Source organism: Panthera tigris, chromosome B4 (assembly GCF_018350195.1).
Source record: "Panthera tigris isolate Pti1 chromosome B4, P.tigris_Pti1_mat1.1, whole genome shotgun sequence".
Lineage (NCBI taxonomy): Eukaryota > Metazoa > Chordata > Mammalia > Carnivora > Felidae > Panthera > Panthera tigris.
In genome coordinates this window covers 60,733,179-60,756,062 of record NC_056666.1, presented here as the reverse complement: position 1 = coordinate 60,756,062, position 22,884 = coordinate 60,733,179, and the positions used below count along the sequence as shown (strand labels likewise).

Below are 22,884 nucleotides of genomic sequence, written 5' to 3'. Positions count from 1 at the left end.
TCTGGAGAATATCAATGTCAAACTTGTTTTTCTTAGGCTGGAGTGTTTCAGGTTTATTTCATTTCTAACCAAGAGATTTCTGAAACATACTTAAAACATATTTGGTGTAGGGGCGCCTGGGTGGCTCAGTCGGTTAAGCATCCGACTTCGGCTCAGGTCATGATCTCGCGGTCCGTGGGTTCAAGCCCCGCATCAGGCTCTGTGCTGACAGCTCAGAGCCTGGAGCCTGTTTCAGATTCTGTGTCTCCCTCTCTCTCTGACCCTCCCCCGTTCATGCTCTGTCTCCCTCTTTCTCAAAAATAAATAAACGTTAAAAAAAAAATAAAAATAAAAATAAAACATATTTGGTGCTCAAATATTTGCACAATGCTGAATGCGCAGACTAATGATGGCTCCAGAGAACAGACAAATGAAAGCCAAAAGCAAAGAGATTTAAAATCTACATAAAATTAAAATTCTAAAATTTAGACCCGGCTAAAAGTAATCACCACCTCTCCAATTATAAATGTGCCACTACAGGGTGGGTTCAAGTAGAAGCCTGCTGACCATTAGTAAAGGATACTTAGACATGATTTCAGCACTTGCAAGGCAGTCTATGTAACAAATTTAACTGAGTGATATTAAATGCTGGCAATGTAATGATAAGTTTACTCCTTTCCCCTTGGAGGTCACAATTTAACAAAGACAAACTTGCAAACATATATTAGTATACATTAGATATCTATACACATGGTATAGTGACAGGAATAGGAAAAGGTGATGATTAACTCTGCATGGTGGGAATATTTAAGTTGAATATTGAGATATGCAAAAGCCACTTTTTCCTGTTAGTCAAGAAAGATAAAAACACTTCTGACAAAGGAACATGTGAGAAAGGACAGGTATAAAAAGCACATAGTATGGCAAACCCAAAATACAACGAGTAATATGAAACTGTTGAATGACAAGGTGCCCATGGCAGAAGAATATCTACAAATGAAGCTGCTGGATAAGTAGGTAGGAGCCAAATTGTGAAAGGTCATTCTAAGGAGTTGGAGCCATAAAACAATAAAAATAACTATCTTGTACAGTGTACTACTTTGTATCAGACACATACCTAAACTCTTTAGATATGCTACCACTTTTAATCCTCAGAAGATGTCTATCATTATCTATCTACACTTTCTAAAAAAGAAAACTTAGGCTAGAGAAAGACCAAGTAATTTGCCTAAAATCACAGTTAAATTAGAGTCAGAGACAGAACTCACTGAAGGATCCTGAGAAGGGATGTAAGTATTCTGAATAAGTGACATGTATTTTAGAAAAAGGTCTATGAAGTCTATGAAAAGGTCTATGGATAAAGAGGTGGAAGTAATAGGTTAGTTTTAGGGAAATGAAAGACATAAATATAATCCAAATAAGAGCTACTAATGGGGGCTGTAAAAGGGAAAGGAAAACTAAAAGATTCCACTGGTTTCTAGCTTGAGAAAGCAGGTAGAAAAGAAAGTTTAGGTAGGACAATGAGGCATAAAATGAAAGAGATGAGGTATAAAATGATTAGTATGAGTCTAGGCAATATGGTCACATTTAAAGTTTCAAAACAAAACCAAAACCAAAAACAAAAACAAAAGCCAGCGGAATACAATCCAATAGGGAGTTAACTAGAAAGAGCTCTTTCTAAAACAGAAGTGAGAATTGCCAAGATAAACATATTTAGAAAGCATCAATATAAATACAGTAATTAAAAAATTAGGCCAAATAAAGTAGAAAATAAATATCCACAAGTCCATATTGATATAAATAACAAAAGGAAGGAGGGAGGGAGGGAGGGAGGGAGGGAGGGAGGGAGGGAGGGAGGGAAGGAGGAAGGGAGGGAGGGAAGGAGGAAGGAAGGAAGAAGGAAGGAAGGAAGGAAGGAAGGAAGGAAGGAAGGAAGGAAGGAAGGAAAAATTTTCCATGCAGAAAAATTCCAATTAATTTATACAGATACTCTATATTCAAGAAGGAGGAACTCCCCACTCCTTAAGTATGGCCTGAACACACCGACTTCATTCCAAAGAATACATATGGAAAGGAGGGGAAAGAAGAAATGTAAAGCAGAGAAGCCTGACAAAAACCATCTCAGCCAAATGATTCAAGTCAACATTAGCAATGATTAAGTCACGTTGATAGTATGTACCCTTGATATGACATGATCAAATGACATTTTACATACATGGTCTCTTCCCAAAAACCTATAACTTCATTCCAAATGTGAGTAAAACATCAGACCAACCTCAACTGATTGAAGGGCAATCTATAAAACACCAGACCAGTACTACTCAAAACTGTCAAGGTCATCAAAAGCAAGTTAAGTTTAAAAAATCATCACACCCAAGAAGAACCTAAGTATACATAACAACTAAATGTAATATGATATCCTGCTTTATGGGAATCTGGAATAGAGAAAAGAAGGTAGATAAAAACTATGGAAATCTGAAAAAAGTCATGTACTTTAATTAGTAATTGTGTATAAACATTGGTTCATTAATTTTAACAAATGTACCATACTAATATATCAATAATAGGAAAAACTGTCAGTGGGGTATATAAGAACTCTCTGTACTGAGTTCACAATTTTTTATAAATCTAAAATTATTCTAAACAATAAAAGGGTTTTTTTTTTTTTAATTAGGCCAAAAACAACAACAACAACATAGAAAACCATTACTACTCAAGGGATAGGTCGAATAAAGTAAGTTAGTAAAAGAAATTTAAAAGAGATGATCATGAATATACAAAGACAGAATGATACCCTAGAAATAATAAGGAAGAACTGTACAAGAATAGAAACAGGCTTAATAGAGGTCAAAGAAGATAAGGAATGAACAGAAACTACTGGATTTAGGGAGTCAGTGGTTTAAAAGGAAAAGTTCAGTGGAGCTAAAAGATGAAAGGTAAACCACAATGGGTTATGATGCCTTCAGAGCCCTAATTTTGTAATTCTCTCAGTCACAAATCTCTTCAGAGATTCTTCTAGTTTCAAATCTATTGAAAGTCTCCCCTATTCCTTGAATTCACATCAATTTAGTAGCCAAAATCTCTTACTGAATCATCTTTCACAGTGTAAAATAAAGTATTAGGAGATGCATCAGATAGCATACTTTTTATCCAGAAGTAACAGAAATTCCAAAAGCAAACGAGCTTAAACAATAAAGAAATGTATAACCATTGTCAAATATAAGAGGAAGCACACAGATACAGCAGGCTCTAAGCACTACAAGTCAAAGCTTCAGGAACTCTCTGTAAACTCCCCTGGCTGAGTGCCTGTGTGGAACTTTACCAACAGGCTGGAAACAAAGTGATCGAGATATTCTGAGATTGTGATCTGCCCATCTTTGAACCTGTCACTAGCAAAGAAAGGGAATTTCCATGTTTCACTTAGACTCTCCATCCTGGATCGAGGAAAGAAGACCCCTTTTTCTGAGTCATGTGAAGAAGGGTTAGATGCCTGAAGAAAATAGGTTCAGTTAGAAAGACAGGAAAGAAATAATGCTAAATAGGCTATCAATAAATGCTAAATAGGAAGTTCTTATTTGCATGTTTTCATAGCCTTGGAAAATTTTAAAAATTACTTTAATACAATGAAGAATAGGCTTAAACAAATAAAGGCCAAACAATTTCGTTCCTCAAATAACCAAATGATAACCTCAAAGACAATACTGTTTTTATAGGACAAGAGGAAAATGTGGTATGAATTTGTAAGCTTTCATCACTCAAACTTATATCACAAAAATAAAATGTATTAGAGTATTTTAAAACCAGAATGTTATCACATTTTACACTAAATTGTTATTTTATTAGGGATAAGATAGTAAGAGATTCCAAGGGAGTGGAAAGAGCACTGGATGTGGGGTCAGGGCTCTAGGCGCTTAGACCTAATGCTTCCATTAAATTGCAGATTATCTCAGTCACGGAATCTATCTAGATTTCAGTTTCGTCCTCTGATAAATCAGAAAATTCAGAGAAGGGGTTCTTCAGGTTTTCTTTCTGTTTACTTCCTAATTATAAATAGTATTCACTTAATAACTAAAAAATTTATGTGGACTATTTAACATTGTAATTCTGAGCTAGCCAAATCCTAAAGACACCTTTCATGCCTACAAGCTGAGACACAAAAGCTTCACTTTGAAAAACTTCACTACAAAACTTCATTTTCATGAAAACCCTCACTGTGGCCAGAAATATAAATAGCATGATGTTACAACTTTCTGAAATAACTCAAGAATTTAATTCAATTTCTCTTTAAAACCAAATTCATTATTAAAAGGTTGCAGCATACCTACAGAAGCAAACCCTCACTGCTGGACAAGAGAACGGAAAATGACAAAAACTCAACCACTTTGAAATTCAATTAAAGACAAGATTTCTAACCACTAAGCCTAAATGAGGAAGAAGATGAAAAGCAAAACACAATAAGAAAGCTGGAATTCAAGTCATAAACAGAAAGGGAAATTTCTATATAGAGTATGAAAGAAGGGGTGGAAACACCCCGAAGTAAAACCAGCCTATAGGCCTAGAAGAAATTAAATCTATATATCTCATGAACTGCTCTTAAAGACTATTAATTTACACAAAATTGATAGAAATAATTTACAAAATCAGGTTGGTGACAGAAACAGGAGAGGAAACCATTACTCTGCCCTTTGGGAATTTCAAATTAATGGATTTTGGCAAACCAGACACAAATCATATGGGATGACTGGATAAAACCTTATGATTTTAGCCAAATGTATTATGACCTGGAGTTGGTTCTTCTCAAGATTATTAATAATGAAAAATACTTACATGGGATACACATGATTGCCAGGAAAAAAAAATGCTCTTCTTTGAAAGTTTTTAAAACAACAAACTACCCACAGAAACCACATGGGCACAAAATGAAACAAATCTGGTCACTGCTTTGTGGAGCATTTAAGCACTCCCCAAGTGAAAAACTCAGCTTTACGCTCTCTTTTTGGGACGAGCAGAACATCCATGAAAATACCTGACTTGAAGATACCAAGGAAACAATACAGACATACCTCTACTGGCCTGAGTTTCAAGAAAAATAATTTTCTCCAATAACCTGATGGTTTTAAGAGACTATCTACTTGTTTTAAAAAGACATATCTTTTCCTCATGGTAAGAATCTAAAAAAAGCCTAAAAACTTGTACCCAATGTTTATAGCAGCACTTTCAACAATAGCCAAATTATGGAAAGAGCCTAAATGTCCATCAACTGATGAATGGATAAAGAAATTGTGGTTTATATACACAATGGAATACTACATGGCAATGAGAAAGAATGAAATATGGCCTTTGTAGCAATGTGGATGGAACTGGAGAGTGTTATGCTAAGTGAAATAAGTCACACAGAGAAAGACAGATACCATATGTTTTCACTCTTATGTGGACCCTGAGAAACTTAACAGAAGACCATGGGGGAGGGGAAGAAAAGGAAAAAAAAAGTTAGAGATGGAGGGAGCCAAACCATAAGAGACTCTTAAAAACTGAGAATAAACTGAGGGTGGATGGGGGGTGGGAGGGAGGGGAAAGTGTGTGATGGGCATTGAGGAGGGCACCTGTTGGGATGAACACTGGGTGTTGTATGGAAACCAATTTGACAATAAATTTCATATAAAAAAAAAGAAAACAGCAATAAATGCAAAAGGAAAAAATAAATAAAGCCTAAAAACTCTTAAAATTAAAGAAAATGAACTCTCACTCAAAGTGCTTAACATTATAATATTAATAACCTACTGTAATTATCAATTTAAATACCAAAACTCCCTACTATCAGTAGCAGTATCATTAATACATGAGGATTACTCAATTTATCAAATTGTATAATAATACCCTAGTGAAATGGTATACCAAAGAGGTGACTTTCAAAGGAGGAAAGAATAAATATGGAGGGAGAAATCTTGTCCAGAACGCAAGCAAAAGAAAAAAGTAGATGAGTAACATAAAGTTGCACTGGAACACGAGAAGGTAGGCTGTGTACATTTAATAGGTACAGTCTCAGAAAAAGGAGGCCAAATGAAACCAGAGTCAAACACAAGCTAGCACACAACAAAGTCTAGGGTAAAATGCAAAGGCTACATAAACATTTCATTTATGTATATAAATATCATATAGATACCAGATACATTAACTAAAAATAGAAATTTTATCTTGAAAGTCAGCATCACAAAAACATCTACCTATTTTAGTATTTTTTTTTTTTTGAGACAGAGAGCATGCGAGCCAGGGAGGGGCAGAGAGGGAGGGAGACAGAGAATCCTAAGTGGACCCTGCGCTGACAGCAGAGAGCCGAGGGTGGAGCTCGAACTCACAAATCAAAACACGAGATCATGACCTGAGCCAAGCCAGATGCTTAATTGACTGAGCCACCCAGGTGCCCCAACATCCACCTATTTTAAAAAGTGAATTAAAAAAAACCTTTTTTACCATGGCCTGTATCATATTGCCCCTATAAGACAGAAAAAGAACACAATATAGACCCAACAGCATGCAGAGCTACAAGTTTACATATATCTGCACACATACCCACTATGCTTTCCATTTCCCGACACAATGACATAAAAATTGGGGATTTTTCTCCTCTACTTTGGCTCTATATAAGGTGCTGACTTTTCCCTTGGATAGGCTGGCAAAGCACAGCTTGTCAAAGCTTGCATAACCTTGAAGAACACATATAATTTCCAGAAGAAATAAAGAAAGAATGGAAAAATAGATGAGTTTCCAAAAGAAATAATTTTAAATTGTACATATCTATAGTCCTCATCCTTTAGAGATGATGTTACTGGTGGTTATTTGTTACCACATGCATGAATCCTAAAAAGCCAAAGCATTAGAGCCCTCCCAGGGCAACTGCAGCTATCTTATAAACTATAGTTTCAATACAGTGAAAAGGAGAATAATGCCAAGGAGAGAGAGCACTGGGATTGTCACCTAGTCAGAAAGAATACAGATCTGGAGAAAGATCAGATTAGACTCATTTCAGAAAATGAGCAAGAAAACCCTGCAACTATATTCTATTCTCTATTAGGGAATCTCTAATTAACCAAACAGCATAAAACTTTTAGACTAAAATTCTTCACATTATACCAAAATGAGTGTGTGTTTTCTAAATATTATAATAATCTATTATGGATACAGAAATGAGAAATGTCTGTTTCTCAACGTTTACTAAGAGTGGGAAGTCGTGTCTAAGATACAGGAAACTACCAAAAAATATAGTGCATATTCCTAGTGTGTAAATTTTACACAAAGACTTAAGGACAAGAAGACACTCTACTTTTTATAAAATACTTTATAAAATATAAAATATAATAAAAGATAAAAAGAGTGAACATAAAAAATAAAACACATATTTCCTAACTATCACCAGCAGTTTACGCACAGACATCTTGAGTGCGACCCACTCCTACAGGATCAATTATCTTCTGTACTATAGTTACTTCAAAGGAAAAGTATGACAAAGGTCGAAAAACAGTTTAAACTACAGTATAGAGATACCATTCTACTTCCAATCAAAATGGAGACATGGGGACCAGACTTAACTTTCAACTAACACAACTAGAAAACTGAACAAGATATATGGAACAGTGGGTTCTGGATATTCGACAACAGGCAGCATAGGATTGTAATACCTGAAAGAAAGCAAAAAAAGCAAAGCAAGCACTATAATTGCCCTGCTTACAACCTGGAGTCAGTTTACAAACTAGAAGACATAGTGGGGGAACCCAAGCAAAACTGAGCTAAGGAAACAGAGTTAAAAGTTTATAAGGCAAAAAGTTAAGTTTATAAGGCAACTAGAAATTCTAGTTGCATAGAAGTGAGAAAACTACACTGGGTAAGAATCTCAAAAAAGTCTGCTCAAGTCTTGGGATGACTAAAACCCATACACAAGTGACAGAAAACTACAGAAGGCTAGGAAAAGACAAACAAAAGTGAGTAGATGGGACAACAGCTGGAGCTCACACACAGCTGGCAACAGTTTATGTTCCTACTAGTCAGAGTGGATAAACCTTGTAATGCATAGAGATTCAGCTGAATCCTCAGGAGGGCATCTCCTTAGTAGTGGGGTTAAACTTGTCCTACAATATGCTTGTTCTGGACCCACACTAACAAATCTTTAAAATACACCTCAAAATAATCCAACTGATTTCAAATAACTGAGAACTGGAACAATATACACTATTTGAAATAATACAATAAAATTTAGCAATCAACAAGTGAAAATTCAAATTATCATAATCCAATCAAAATCCATAGCCATTCAAAAAAAAAAAAATCAGAACGAGACTACAGGGAAGATGGCAGAGTAGGAGCATCCTGAGCTCACCTCCACCCACAGACATACTGAGGCTGAAAGTACACATAATGCAACTCATTCTGAAAATGACCTGAAGACTAGCAGAACAGCTCTTGACCACAGGGATATAAAGAAAAAGCCACATCAAGAAGGGCAGGAGGGACTGAGAAGTGGTCAGGAACAAAACCCACTGCAAGAAGATCAGGCCCCACATTGGATATCCCGAGCCCTAGGAAGCTGTACTGGGAAGACAAGTCTCATAATGTCTGGCTTTGAAAATCAGCAGGTATAACTCCAAGAGAACCAAAGAGGTATAGGAAACCAAGATCAGTCTTAGAGGGCCAGAACACTATATCACCCATCCAAGACCAAGCACAATGGCAGCAGTTTGAAGAGCACCTGGGTTATATAGGTGAAGGAGATGTACCAACTAATTTTAGGGCATGTGCCAGAGGGGCAAGGATCAACAGGAACTTTCCCCCGGAACAGAAGTACTGGTAGGAGTTATTTTTCTAGCCTTCCTTCAGCCTAGGTGGCCTGACACAGGCAAGAGCCAGTTCTAACACTCTCCATCTTCCTTGCTAAAACAGCTCACCCCACCCAAGTGTGCCCCTGCAGACCCATCCTACTAACCTGCCCATCCCAGCAGGCACCCCTCCAGAGCAAATGCCAGCTTGCCACATCTCAGAGGCAGGCAGCCTCTAAAGCAACTCCAAGTGGGGGGAGGTTGTAGAAGGCCAGCCATACTTAACCAGCACAACCATAGTAGTCGAGGCCCAGTCAAAAGAGGAAGGCACACACAGTCCACTCAGGAGACACCCCTGGAATGCCTGTTTCTGGTGATCAAGGGAGACTGCTTTACTGGGACCCATAGAAAGTTTTCTACATAAGGTCACTATTTTCCAGAGCAGTATATAACTGACCAATATACACAGAAACAATCAGACAAAATGAGGATCAGAGGAATAAATTCCAAACAAAAAAGGACAAAACCTCATAAAAATAATGAAACAAAATGGAGGTAAGAAATCTACCTGACAGAGAGTTCAAAGTAATGGTCATAAAGATGCTAATTGGACTAAAGAGGACAGTGTATGAACTCAGTGAGACCTTCAACACAGAGAATAAAAACGTAAAAAAAAGTACCAATCAGAGCTGAAGAATGTAATAATTGAAATGAAAAATACACTAGAGAGAGTCAATACAAGACAGGATAAAACAGAAGAACAGATCAACAATCTGGAAGACAGGATAATGGAAACCACCCAACTCAACAACAAAAAGAAAAAATAATTTTAAAAAATGGGTATAGGTTAAGGGACTTCTGGAACAACATCAAGTGTACCAACATTTGCATCATAGGAAATGAGACAAAAGGAGAAGAGAGAAAGGGACAGGAAACTTAATTGAAGAAATAATAGCTGAAAACTTCCCTAATCTGCAAAATGAAATAAACCAGGAACCATAGAGAGCCCCAGACTACACAGATCCAAAGAGGTCCACACCAAGACACACAATAATAACGTCCAAGATTAAAGATAAAGAGGGAATCTTAAAAGCAGCAAGAAAAGAGCAAATACTTCAGCACAAGGTAAATCCAACAAGGCTATCAGCTGATTTTTCAGCACAAACTTTGCAGGCCAGAAAAGAGTGGCACGATGTATTCAAAGTGCTGAAAAGAAAAAACCTACAACCAAGAATACTCGACCTGGAAAGGTTATCATTAAGAACTGAAGGAGAGATAGAGTTTCCCCCCCAGAATTAAAGTAGTTCATGACTATTAAACTGGCCTTATAAGAAGTGTTAAAGAGACTTCTTTATGTGAAAAAAAAGATCATACTAGAAAAAAGAAAATTAGGAAGAGAAAAAATCTCACTGATAAATATAAACATATCATAATGGTAGTAGATCAATCATTTATAAAGCTAGTATGAAGGTTAAAAGACACAGTAGTAAAATCAATTACATCTTCAAAAATTAGTTAAGGGATATACAAAATAAGAAGATGTGGGAAAAAAAAGACATCGTATATGTATAACGTAGAGGGAAGGAGTAAAAACGAAGTGCTTTTAGAGTATGTCTGAACTTAAGCAACCATCAACTTATAGCTATATAGCTGTATAGCTATATATACATATATATATACTATATATACTCTAGCTGTATAGCTAGAATGTTATATATGAACCTCCTGGTAGTCACAAACCAAAACCTATAATAGATACAGAAAAAATAGGGACAGCTGGGTGGCTCAGTTGGCTAAGCATCCAACTCTTGGTTTCAGCTCAGGTCATGATCTCATGGTTCTTGAGACTGAGCTCCATGCTGGGCTCTGCACTGACATGGGGCCTGCTTAGAATTCTCTCTCTACCTCCCTCTCAGCCCCTCCCCTGCTCACTCTCTCTCTTTCTTAAAATAAATAAAATAAGCTTTAAAAAAAAATAGATATACAAAAATAAAGGGAAAGGGCTCCAGGCATAACACTAAAAAAGTTATCAAATCACAAGGTAAAAGAGCAAGAGAAGAAGAAATGAATAGAATGGAACTATAAAAACAACCAGAAAGCAATTAACAGATACCAATACATACATATGTATCAACAATTACTTTAAATGTAAATGATTCAAATGGTCCAATCAACACACATTAGAGTGACCTAATGGATAAAAAAACCAACACCCATCTATATGATGCCTACAAAAGACTCACTTCAGACCTGAAGACACATATGGATGAAAAATACATTCCATGCAAATGGAAAAAAACAAACAAACAAACAAAGAAGCTGGAGTAGCAATAGTTGTATCAAACAAAATAGACTTTAAAACAAAAACTGTAATAAGAGACAAAGAAAGTCATTACATAATAAAAAAGGGATCAATCCAACAAGATAAAACAACGGAAAATATCTATGTATCCAACATAGAAGCACCGAAATATAAAAAGCAAACATTAACAAACATAAAGGGGAAAACTGGCCTTAATATACATCAATGAACACATCCAAACAGAAAAACGAAAAAGAAACAGTGGTTTTGAAAGACACAATAGACGAAATGGACTCAACAGATATATGCAGAGCATTCCCATCCAAAAACAATACACATTCTTTTCAAGTGCACATGGAACATTCTCCAGGATAGATCACATGTCAGGCCACAAAACAAGTCTCAATAAATTTAAGAAGACTGAAACCTTATCAAGCATCTTTTCAAACCACAAGACTATGAAAGCAGAAATCAATTATAATAAATTACAATTACAAGAAAAACACAAATACATGGAGGCTAAACAATATAACACTAAACAACCAATGGGTCAATAAAGAAATGAATGAGGAATTCAAAAAATACCTTGAGACCAATGAAATCGTTCAAAACTCTTTGAGACACAGCAAAAGCAGTTCTAAGAGGGAAATTTATAGCCATAAAGGTATACCTCAAGAAACGAAAAAATTGCAAATAGGTAATCTAAACTTACACTCACAGGAACAAGAAAAACAAAGCCCACAGTAGAAGGAAAGAAATAATAAAGATCAGAGTGGAAATGAAAGAGACCAAAATATAGAAAAGACCAACAAACTAAGAGCCAGTTCTATGAAAAGTGAAATAAAACTGATATCACCTTTAGACTCATGGGGGTCGGGGGGAGGAAGGGGAGAGAAGGGACTGAAATAAAATCAGAAATGAAAGTGAAAGAACTGACACCACAGAAACACAAAGGACTGCAAGAGAATACTACAAAAAATCATATGGGAACAATTGGACAACCCAGAAGAAATGGATAAATTCCTAAAAACATACAGACTTCTAGGATTCAATCAAGAGCAAAGAATATATGGGTGCCTGGGTGGCTCAGTCAGTTAAGCATCTGACTTTGGCTCAGGTCATGATCTTGTGATCCATGAGTTCAAGACCCGTGTCAGGCTCTGTGCTGACAGCTCAGAGCCTGGAGCATGCTTTGGATTCTGTGTCTCCCTCTCTCTCTGCCCCTTCCCTGCTCACACCTCTCTCTCTCTCTCTCTCTCTCTCTCTATCAAAAGTAAATAAACATTAATAATAATAATAATAAATTTTAAAACAGAAAAAATATATGAACAGACCAATTGGCTACTAATAATGAAACTGAATCAGTAATCAAAAAACCACAAAAAAACAAAAGCTTAGGACCAGTTAGCTTCACAAGTGAATTCCACCAAACATTTAAAGAATTAATACCTATCCTTCTTAAGCTATTCCAAAAACAGAAGAGGAAGGAATACTTGCAAATTCATTCTATGAGGTCAGCATTAGCCTGATATGAAAACCAGACAAGAACACTACAGAAAAAGAATAAATAAAATTATCGACTAACATCCCCCATTAATGTAGATGTAAACATATTCAACAAAATATTTACAAAAAAATTCAAAATATATTGAAAGGATCATTCACCAAGTAGGATTTATGTCAAGGATGAGATAGATTGGTAACAGCAAATCAATCAATGTGATACATCATATCAATAAAATGATTGGTAAAAAAAAAAAAAAAAACATATAATCATCTCAGTAGATGCTGAAAAAGCATTTGGAAAAATTCAAAATGTGTTCATGGTAAAAACTCTCAACAAAGTGGGTTTAGAGGGAATATACCTTAACATAATAAAGGCCATATATGACAAACCCACACCTGACATCATACCCAGTGGTGAAAAGCTGAAGGCTTTTCCTCTAACATCAGGAATAAAATAAGGATGTCCACTCTCACCACTTTTACTCAATATAATATGGATAGTCATAGCTGCAGTAGACAAAATAATAAATAAATAGGCAAAATAAATAGATAAATGGCATCCAAATTGGTGAATGTATACAACTGTCACTATTTGCCGATGACATTATACTATATGTAGAAAACCCTAAAGACTCAAAAAAAAAAAAAAAACCTATTAGAACTAATAAATTGAGTTTGGTAAAACTGCAGGAGTACAAAGTCATATACAGAGATCTACTGTATTTTTAAACACTAGTAACAAACTAGCAGAAAGAGAAATTAAGAAAACAATCCCATTTACAACTGCATCAAAGAAATGTGAAAACAATACAAATAAATGAAAAGATATACCATGCTCATGGATTGAAAGAATTAATATTGTAAAAGTTTCCACACTACCAAAGCAAGCTATAGACTCAATGTAATTGCTATCAAAATATCAATAGTATTCTCCACAGAACTGGAAGAAAAGAATCCTAAAATTAGTATGGAACCACAAAAAGCCCCAAACAGCCAACGCAATCTTGAGAAAGAAGAACAAAGCTGGAAGTATCATAACCCAGATTTCAAAACTATACTAACAAAGCTATAGTAAACAAAACAGTATGGTACTGACACAAAAACAGATACATGGATCAATGGAACAGGATAGAGAGCCCAGAAATAAATCTATGTTAACATGGTCAATTAATTTATGACAAAGGAGACAAAAATAGATAATGGGGAAAGACCTTCACTTCAGTAAATAATGCTTGAAAAGAGGACAGCTATGTACAAACAAATAAAACTGAACCACTTTCTTATACCATATGCAAAAATAAACTCAAAATAGATTAAAGACCTAAATAGAAGTCCTGAAGCCATAAAACTTAAAAAACAAAACAATAACAACAAAAACAAAAACATATAATGTATATTCTTGGACATTACCTTTAGCATTATTTTTCAGGACCTGTCTCCTCAGGCAAGGGAAACAAAAGCAAAAATAAATAATTGGGGCCATATCAATTGAAAAAACTCACACAGTGAAGGATACCATCAACAAAATGAAAGGCAACCTACTGAATGGGAGAATATATTTTCAAATGATATATCCAATAAGGAGTTAATATCCAAAACATATAAAGAACTCATACAACTCAACAAAAAAAACCAAAAACCAAAAACCAAAACAAAACAAAAACGAAAAACATAATGTGATTAAAAAATGGGCAGAGGACCTGAACATTTTCCCAAAGACATACAGATGGCCAAAACACATATGATAAGATACTCAACATTATTAATCATCAGGAAAATGAAAATCAATCAAACTCATAATGAAATATCACCTCACATCTCCCAGAATGACCAGTATGAAAAAGAAATAATAAATGTCGACAAGGACATGAACTAAGGGGAACCCTCATGCACTCGTGGTGGGAATGTAAACTGGTGCAACCATTATGGAAAACAGTATGGAGGTTTCTCAAAAAAAAAAAAAAAAAAAAAAAAGGAAAGAAAGAAAAGAAAAAGACAAAGAAACACCATACAATCCAGTAATTCCACTGTTGGGTATTTACCTAAAGAAAATGAAAACACTAATTCAAATATATAAATAAACCCCTAGGTTTACTGCAGCACTATTTACAGTAGCCAAGATATGGAAGAAACCTGAGTATCCACTGATAGATGAATACATAAAGATGTGATACATGTGGATAATTGAGTATTACTCAGCTATGTAAAAGAATGAACTCTTGCCATCTGCTGCAAAATCAATGAACCAAGGATATTATGCTGTGTGAAATAAGACAGAGAAAGACAAATACCACACAATTTCATTTACTGGTGGAATCTAAGAAAACAAAACAAATGAACAAACAAAAAACAGAAACATACTCATAAATACAGAGAACTGGTGATTGTCAGAAAGGAAGAGGAGAAGGGATGGGCAATATAGGTGAAGGGGACTAAAAGGCACAAACTTCCAGTTATAAATTACATGAGTCAGGGATGAAAAGTACAGCATAAGTAAGATAATATTGTAATAACTTTGTATGGTGACACATGGTAACTACACTTCATCATGATGAATTTTTCATAATATATATAATTGTGGAATAAATATGTTGTATACCTGAAACTAAAACAATATTGTATGTCAACTATACTTCAATTAAAAATAAAAATAAATTTAAAAAAGAAAATACAAAACCAAGACAAAAAATCAAGAAAATATGACCTATAACCAGGGGAAAAAGCACTTAGTGGCAACACAGAAATGAAAGAGATGATGGAATTAGTAGACCAGGCCATAAAAACAGCTATTACAAATATGTCTCATATGCGTAAGAAAGAAGAAAAAATGATCATGATGATGACAGACATATAAGACATGAAAAAGACTCAAATGGAACTTCCAGAGAATTTTTTTTAATAAAAAATACACAGGACAGGATTACTAGCAAATGAAACACTGAGCAAAAGAAGGTATGAAGTTTAAAAAATGCAATACTAATTACTTAAAATGAATACAGAGAAATAATTTGAAAAAAAAAAAAGAGTGGGATAATATCAAGTAGTCTAAAACATGTGTAACTGGAAAGCCAGAAAGAAAGGAAGGTTATAGAACAAAATATTTGAAGAAATATAGTTGAATTTTTTCTAAATTTCATGAAAACTATAAACTAGAAAACCAGAGATTTAAACACCCAAGCAGACTAAACATAAAGAAATTGCACTAAAGCACATCATACTCTATCACAGAAAACCAATAAGAGAGAAAATTTTAATTTAAGCAGGAAAAAGGACACATTATATTTAAAAAAAGAACTAAAATAAGAATATAAGTATACTTTTTATTCAAAACCATACAAGCCAGAAAACAATGGAAAGGTATCTTTAAAGTATAAGGGGAAATAATATAATAGCATATAATTCTTTGTCCAGAGAAACTATCTTTAAAACTTAAAAGGGAAATAAAAATATTTTTCCAGACAAACAGAAGCTGAGAGAATTCTCTGCCACAAACCTGCACTGAAAGAAATGCTAAAGACAGTTCTTCAGGAAGAAGAAAAATTAAACCAGACTGGATTTTGAATTGGTGCAAATGGAATAAGGAGTGCCAAAAATAGTAACTATGTGGATAAATTAAAAATTTTAAAGATAACTGACTACACAAAGCAAAAACAACAATAATGCCTTGTTGGTTTTAAAGAATATGTAGAAGTAAACAAATTATATCAACACCATAAATAATGAGAGAGTATATGGAGAAATGCTGTTGTAAAATACTTACACCATATTTGAAATAGAGTATTATTTGAAAGTAGACGAAAGATATATACTGCAAACCCTAAAACAATGAATTAATTTGCCAAAATATACACGTAGAAACCCCATAATGGGCATAACATTAGAAACAAAAACAAAAAACAACCTCAAACCCAACATAAGTTAGGAAAAAGAAGAAAAAGCAGGGAAAAGGGAAAATAATTAGCAAAATGATATATTTAAACTCATCTGTATTGTTAATCACATTAAATACAGATGGTCTAAACAACTTAAAAAGCAGAAATTGTCACACTGAATAAAAAGCAAGACCTGACTACATGCCACAAGAAATTCATTTTAGCTAGGGAAAAAAAATAAATGAAAAAAGATAAACTTAGACTTCAGATCAAAGATTACTGGGGATAAAGAGGTTTCATAATGATGAAGTAAACTCATCAAGCAGACATAACAATCGTAAATGTGTATGCATCTAATAATAGCTTCATTATAAATGAAGCAAGGAGTGACAGAACTGAAATGAAAAATATGTAAATCAATAACCATAGCTAGAGATATGAACAGTCCTCTTGAAATAACGATAAAATAAGAAAGAAAATCAGTAAGTGTATACAAGACTTGAACAATATTATCAAACAATTTAATCTAATTAACATTTCTGGAAAACTTCTACCATTCAGATGCAGAATAGACATTATTTCCAAGTGCACATATAACATTTAAAGATAGATGCTATTCTGAGCCACAGGCTCAATTCATTTTAAAAAACTGAAATCACACAAAATATCTTCTCTAAGCACAGAAATAATACATTAAAAAATCAATGACAGAAATCTAGAAATTCCCCCCATTATCAACATATTTCTAAATAACCCATTATGAATCAATCATAAGAGAAATTTTGAGTGCAACTGAAAATATATCAAAATCTGTGAGGTGCAGCTAGAAAAACGCTTTGAGGAAAACTTATAAACATTATATGCTTATATTTAGAAAAGAAGAAAGGACTCAAGTAATCGAAGATTTCTCCTTAAGCAACCTAAAAATGTAAAGCATATTAAATTCGAAGCAAGCAAAAGGAAGAAAATAACAAAGAACAGAAATCAATACAAAATATAAAGCAGACAAAATTAAAGAAAACGTAAGAGGATTTTTCCCAAATATCAATGAAATTAATAAACATATACCCAGAATGAAAACAAAAAAGAGAAATGACACAAATTACCAATGTCAAAAATGAAAGAATTTCATTATCAATACATTTCTAGAAATCACACAGAATTTAAAAGAATAAGAGAACATTATAAAAAACTTCTTGCAAATGTTTTCAAATATTTACATGAAATGAGCAAATTCCTTGAAAAATAACAAACTTCCAAAAGTCACTCTAGAAAAACAAACTGACTAGCCCTGGATGTATTAAAGTTGATTTCACAGTTAAAAACCTTCCACAAGAAAACTTAAGGCACAGAAGGCTTTACTGAAGAATTGTATGAAATATAAGAAAAAAACAAATTTTTCACAAACTTTCAGAAAATAGAATAGTGAACTGATACGTGGTATTAACCTGATAACAAAACCAGAAAAAGACATTAAGGCAAAATAAAATACAAAATAATACCCCATTATCAACACCTATGCAAAAAACTTTAACAAAGTTTTAACAAATCAAATCCAGTAATATATAAGGAGGATAATATATCATAAAAAGTAAAGTTTATCCCAGAAATGCAAGCTTAACTGAATATATTTTTAAAAATCAATATAAATCACCCTAGGAAAAAAACATATAATCACCTCAATAAATGCGGGGAAAAAAATGTCAACAAAACTTAAAACCCATTCATGATAAAAAAAAAAAAAAAAACTTAGTGAATACAGAAGAAAATGTCTTCAACCTGATACAGACTATCTACAAAATCATCATCATCATCATCTCACGGCTAACATCATATTTAATGGTGAAAGAGTGAATGCCTCACCCACCCTAAGATCCTTAAGAAGTCAAAGATGCATGCTCTGCATGCTCTCACCAGAGGTCCTAGTTAGTGTAATAAGATAAGAAATAGAAATAAAAGGCATGCAGAGTAGAAAAGAAGTAATATTATCTTTATTCACAGGCAACATTATTGTCTACGTAGAAAATCCTAAGGAATCTGCTAAAAAGTTACATGAAGAATACAAGATCGATAATAAGAAAATCAATTGCACTTTATTATACACTAGAAGCTAATAACTGAAAATTAAAATAAACAATACCAATTACAATAACATAAAAGTTCTGGAGATGGATAGTGATGATGGCTGCACAACAATGTGAATGTACTGAATGCCACTGAACTGTACATTTAAAAATGATTAGAATGATAAATTTTACTATGTACATTTGACAAGTTTAAAATTTTGAAAATATATGTAATGTTAAGAATATAAAAAGGCAAACCACAGATTAGGAGAAAATATTTTAAAAATATATGATGAAGGTCTTGTGTCTAGAATATAAGAACTCCTAGAACTAAATAACAAGAGGAACTCAATTCTTTAAAATGGCAAGAGATATTTTAAAAGTTTCATAAAAGGTATGAGAATGACAAAACACATGAAAAAAAGTCCTCATCATTAGTCATTAGAAAAATGCAAACTAATACCAAAATGCAAGCAAAAATCTACTAAAAATAGGCAAACACCTACTAAAAGATGCAGGAACACGTCTACTACAATGACTAAAATTAAAAAGCCCAAAATATCAGCTTTGGCAAAGATACTGTAGGCACTTGGAATTTTCACATGATGCCGCTGAGAATGAAAAATGGTACAGCCACTTTGGAAAACAGCTTGACAGTAGTATATAAAATTAAACATACAACTTGCCATATAACCCAGAAATGCCACTCCTAGCTAAGCTATTTACTTCTGGAGAAATGAAGATATATATCCACATAAAAACCTGTCAGAGAATGCTTACAGTAGTCTTATTCATAACAGTAAAAAAATTTTAAAACAGAAACAACTCAAATGTCCCTCAGCTGGTAAATGGATAAAGGAACTGTAGTATATCCATTCAATGGAATACTACTCAGCAATAAAACTACTTATATACACGACAGCATGGATGAACCTTCATTACAGCAAGTGAAAGAAAAACACACAAAATGACATCTACAATGTTTCTTTCAGGTGAAATTGGTCGAAATTCTAAAAAAAAAAGGCAAAATTTCAATGACAAAAAGCAAATCAGATTGTCAGGAACCAGGAATGATAGGATGGGAATCAATTGTGAATAGCCATAAGAAAATATTTCAAAGTGATGGAAATGTTCTATATCATGAATGTAGTAGTGGTTTCTTATATGTAAATATTTGTCAAAAGTCATCAAAGTATTACTGGTTATTTTGATTTATTTAATATTTTTAATAGTACCAGATTATTTTAGTTGTATAAATGTTACACCTCAATAAAATGGACAATTTTTTGATATTATTTGATTTATTTAATATTTTTAATAGTACCAAAGCATACATAAATAAGTAGTGTAAAGGAACTCTGAGTTTTCATCACAGCCTCAACACCTGTCACTAGTGCTAAGCCCCTTACTCTAGCACAGGTGGAAGTACAAAGAGCACATTAGGCAGGTAGTCCAGCTAATGAGTATTTCTTGAAAGTGAGGCCAAATAGACACATGAAAAGATGCTCAACACCACTCATCATCAGGGAAATACAAATCAAAACCACACTGAGATACCACCTTCCACCAGTCAGAGTGCCCAAAATTAACAAACTCAGGAAATAACAAATGCTGGCGAGAATATGGAGAAACAGGAACCCTCCTGCACTGTTGGTGGAAATGCAAACTGGTGCAGCCGCTCTGGAAAACAGTGTGGAGGTTCCTCAAAAAATTAAAAATAGAACTACCCTACGACCCAGCCATAGCACTACTAGGAATTTATCCAAAGGATATAGGAGTGCTGATTCATAGGGGCACGTGTACCCCAATGTTTATAGCAGCGCTTTCAACAATAGTCAAATTATGGAAAGAGCCTAAATGTCCATCTGATGAATGGATAAAGAAGATGTGGTTTACATATACAATGGAATACTACTTGGCAATGAGAAAGAATGAAATCTGCCATTTGCAGCAATGTGGATGGAACTGGAGGGTATTATGCTAAGTGAAATAAGTCAGTCAGAGAAAGACAGGTATCATATGTTTTCACTCATATGTGGAACTTGAGAAATTTAACAGAAGATCATGGAGGAGGGGGAGGGGAAAAATAGTTACAAACAGAGAGGGAGGGAAGCAAACCATAAGAAACTCTTAAATACAGAGAACAAACTGAGGGTTGATGCAGGGGGAGGGGAAATAGGTGATGGGCACTGAGGAGGGTACTTATTGGGATGAGCACTGGGTGTTGTATGTAAGCAATGAATCAGGGGAATCCACCCCCAAAACCAAGAGCACACTGTATACACTATATATTAGACAACTTGACAATAAATTATATTAAAATAAAAGAAAAACAAAGTGAGGCCAGAGGAAAAATTCTCTTAGGTAGAACTACAACTGCTACGAAAACCAAACTAGGGAGGGATTGAAAACTAGAGAAAAAGGTATACAGTATTTAAAGTGCCTCAGAGTGCTTAATGTAGGTAAGCTTAAAATTGGTTGTCCAAAAGATCAAACACAGGACAGAGGAAGTGAGAAAGGGTCATGGAGTCATCAAACTGGAAAACTAAGGAAAATTAACAGGGATGGGTGGAATAGACATAATAAGAAAAAAAAAAAAGATAACCTTAGATCAAAGTGAAATACAGAACATCACTACATCAGGCTTTTTAAAGCTCTATACAGTAAGCTAGGCTGCCTGAGACTGGGGAAGTTACCAGGCATACCCAAATTATGATCATCTTTCTACTTAGTAAAGTTTCTGTCTTACTTTTTAAGTTTCTATCATACTACCACCCTTTGTCACACATACACACAAAACTTATTTTTTCAAATTGTTACATAACAGAATGATTACATACTATTATCATACCATTATGGTGTTGGTACTCTAACTGTAAGATCCTATAGCTCCTTAAATCTGGCTCAAATTTGCATTTCCAGTCTCATCTGTCTCTTCCAGCCATTCTGAAAAGTTTGCCCTTTTTTGTTGTTCAGTAATAAATACTTACTATTTTTGATTGACTCACTGACTTCAACTTTTCAAATATATAGGACTATTTTTGATTGACTCACTGACTTCAACTTTTCAAATATATAGGAAAAAATGTGAAGCACATCTCCAAGTATGAATAGATTAGGTAGTCAGTTAAAAATTACTATTTCAGAAAATTTCCTAAAACTTTCCCAAGAGCTACATACAACTTAAATATGCACAACCAAACTTGATTTGTGTGCAAACCAGTACTACACTAGGGTATTTCAAAGACACAACAGAGTGGAGGATTTCAATATTCCCAGGCAATTTAATATGAAATATATATACAGGTATATATGTATATCTTTAAATATACACATATTCAATTATGTGGCCTATTCTGTCATATCATCTCTACTGTCCGTACCACAATATTATCATCTAGCTCATTTTACATATTCCCTGGTAACACATTAAGAGCTTATTTAATCTTCTTACCATAATTTTATTACCACAAGAGAAAGACACATGTGCTATGGTAAAAGGAAAACAGTGGTAGTGATATAAACAAAAGTGCAATTCTCCTAAGCATTGGTTCCTCCACCATCATTATAACTGATTCTCTGACGTCTTGGATAGTAACAGAGGATTTCAACTACCTCCATTTTGACCTCAGTCTGAAATTTCCAATTCATTAAATTCTTCTTTCCAGCTAATCTCTTAACGCAGGCAAAAGACCCTGTAGGCAAAGCACTCCCTGATGGGAACCGAAACTACTCCTTCAAGCAAAAGGGATGCCCATACACCAGCAATACCCAATGTGATGATTCCAAGACCATGATCAACTTGACATTCACTGCCCACTTGCATGTACCCACTGACTTTGTCCCACATTTTGCTTATATAAACCTGGAACTATTTTCAGCATTTTGGAGACAGTCTCTGAGACATTAATCTGCTGTCTTTCCGGTGTTGGCCTCACTCAAATAAATTCCTTTCTTGTTTCACCACCATTTTGTCAGTAGCAAGTGGCTGACCCTGTTCTGTTTAGGATCCCCGGAACCAGGGGTCTTTGCACCATTGCACCCAGTTACAGCAGTAGTTTCATGATACTCAGAAAAGCTAAAACAAAGAAACTCTTAAAATAAAAGTAACAGGCTATTTACATCCCTCATAATGATTTTCTCTCTCAACACACACACACACACACACACACACACACACACACACGAAGTCATCAATAACACTCAGTTTGGGTTTCATAGATGAAGAACAATTAGAACAGCACTACTCTGACCAATTGTCCACTATGTTAAGAATGGCTAAGAACAAATAACTACTTAAAAGAAAGCTATAGTTCCTAACACAAAAATACATGCTTCAACTTCTTCACATA

The 22,884-nt window shown here is 34.3% G+C and overlaps 1 protein-coding gene across 2 annotated transcripts in view; it reads right to left on the bottom strand.

Annotated features, from left to right (window-relative positions):
- The window catches only part of CCDC91 (coiled-coil domain containing 91), a 349,643-nt gene that overhangs the window by 299,342 nt on the left and 27,417 nt on the right, over nucleotides 1-22,884 (bottom strand). The gene's annotated exons all lie outside the window — the stretch shown is intronic.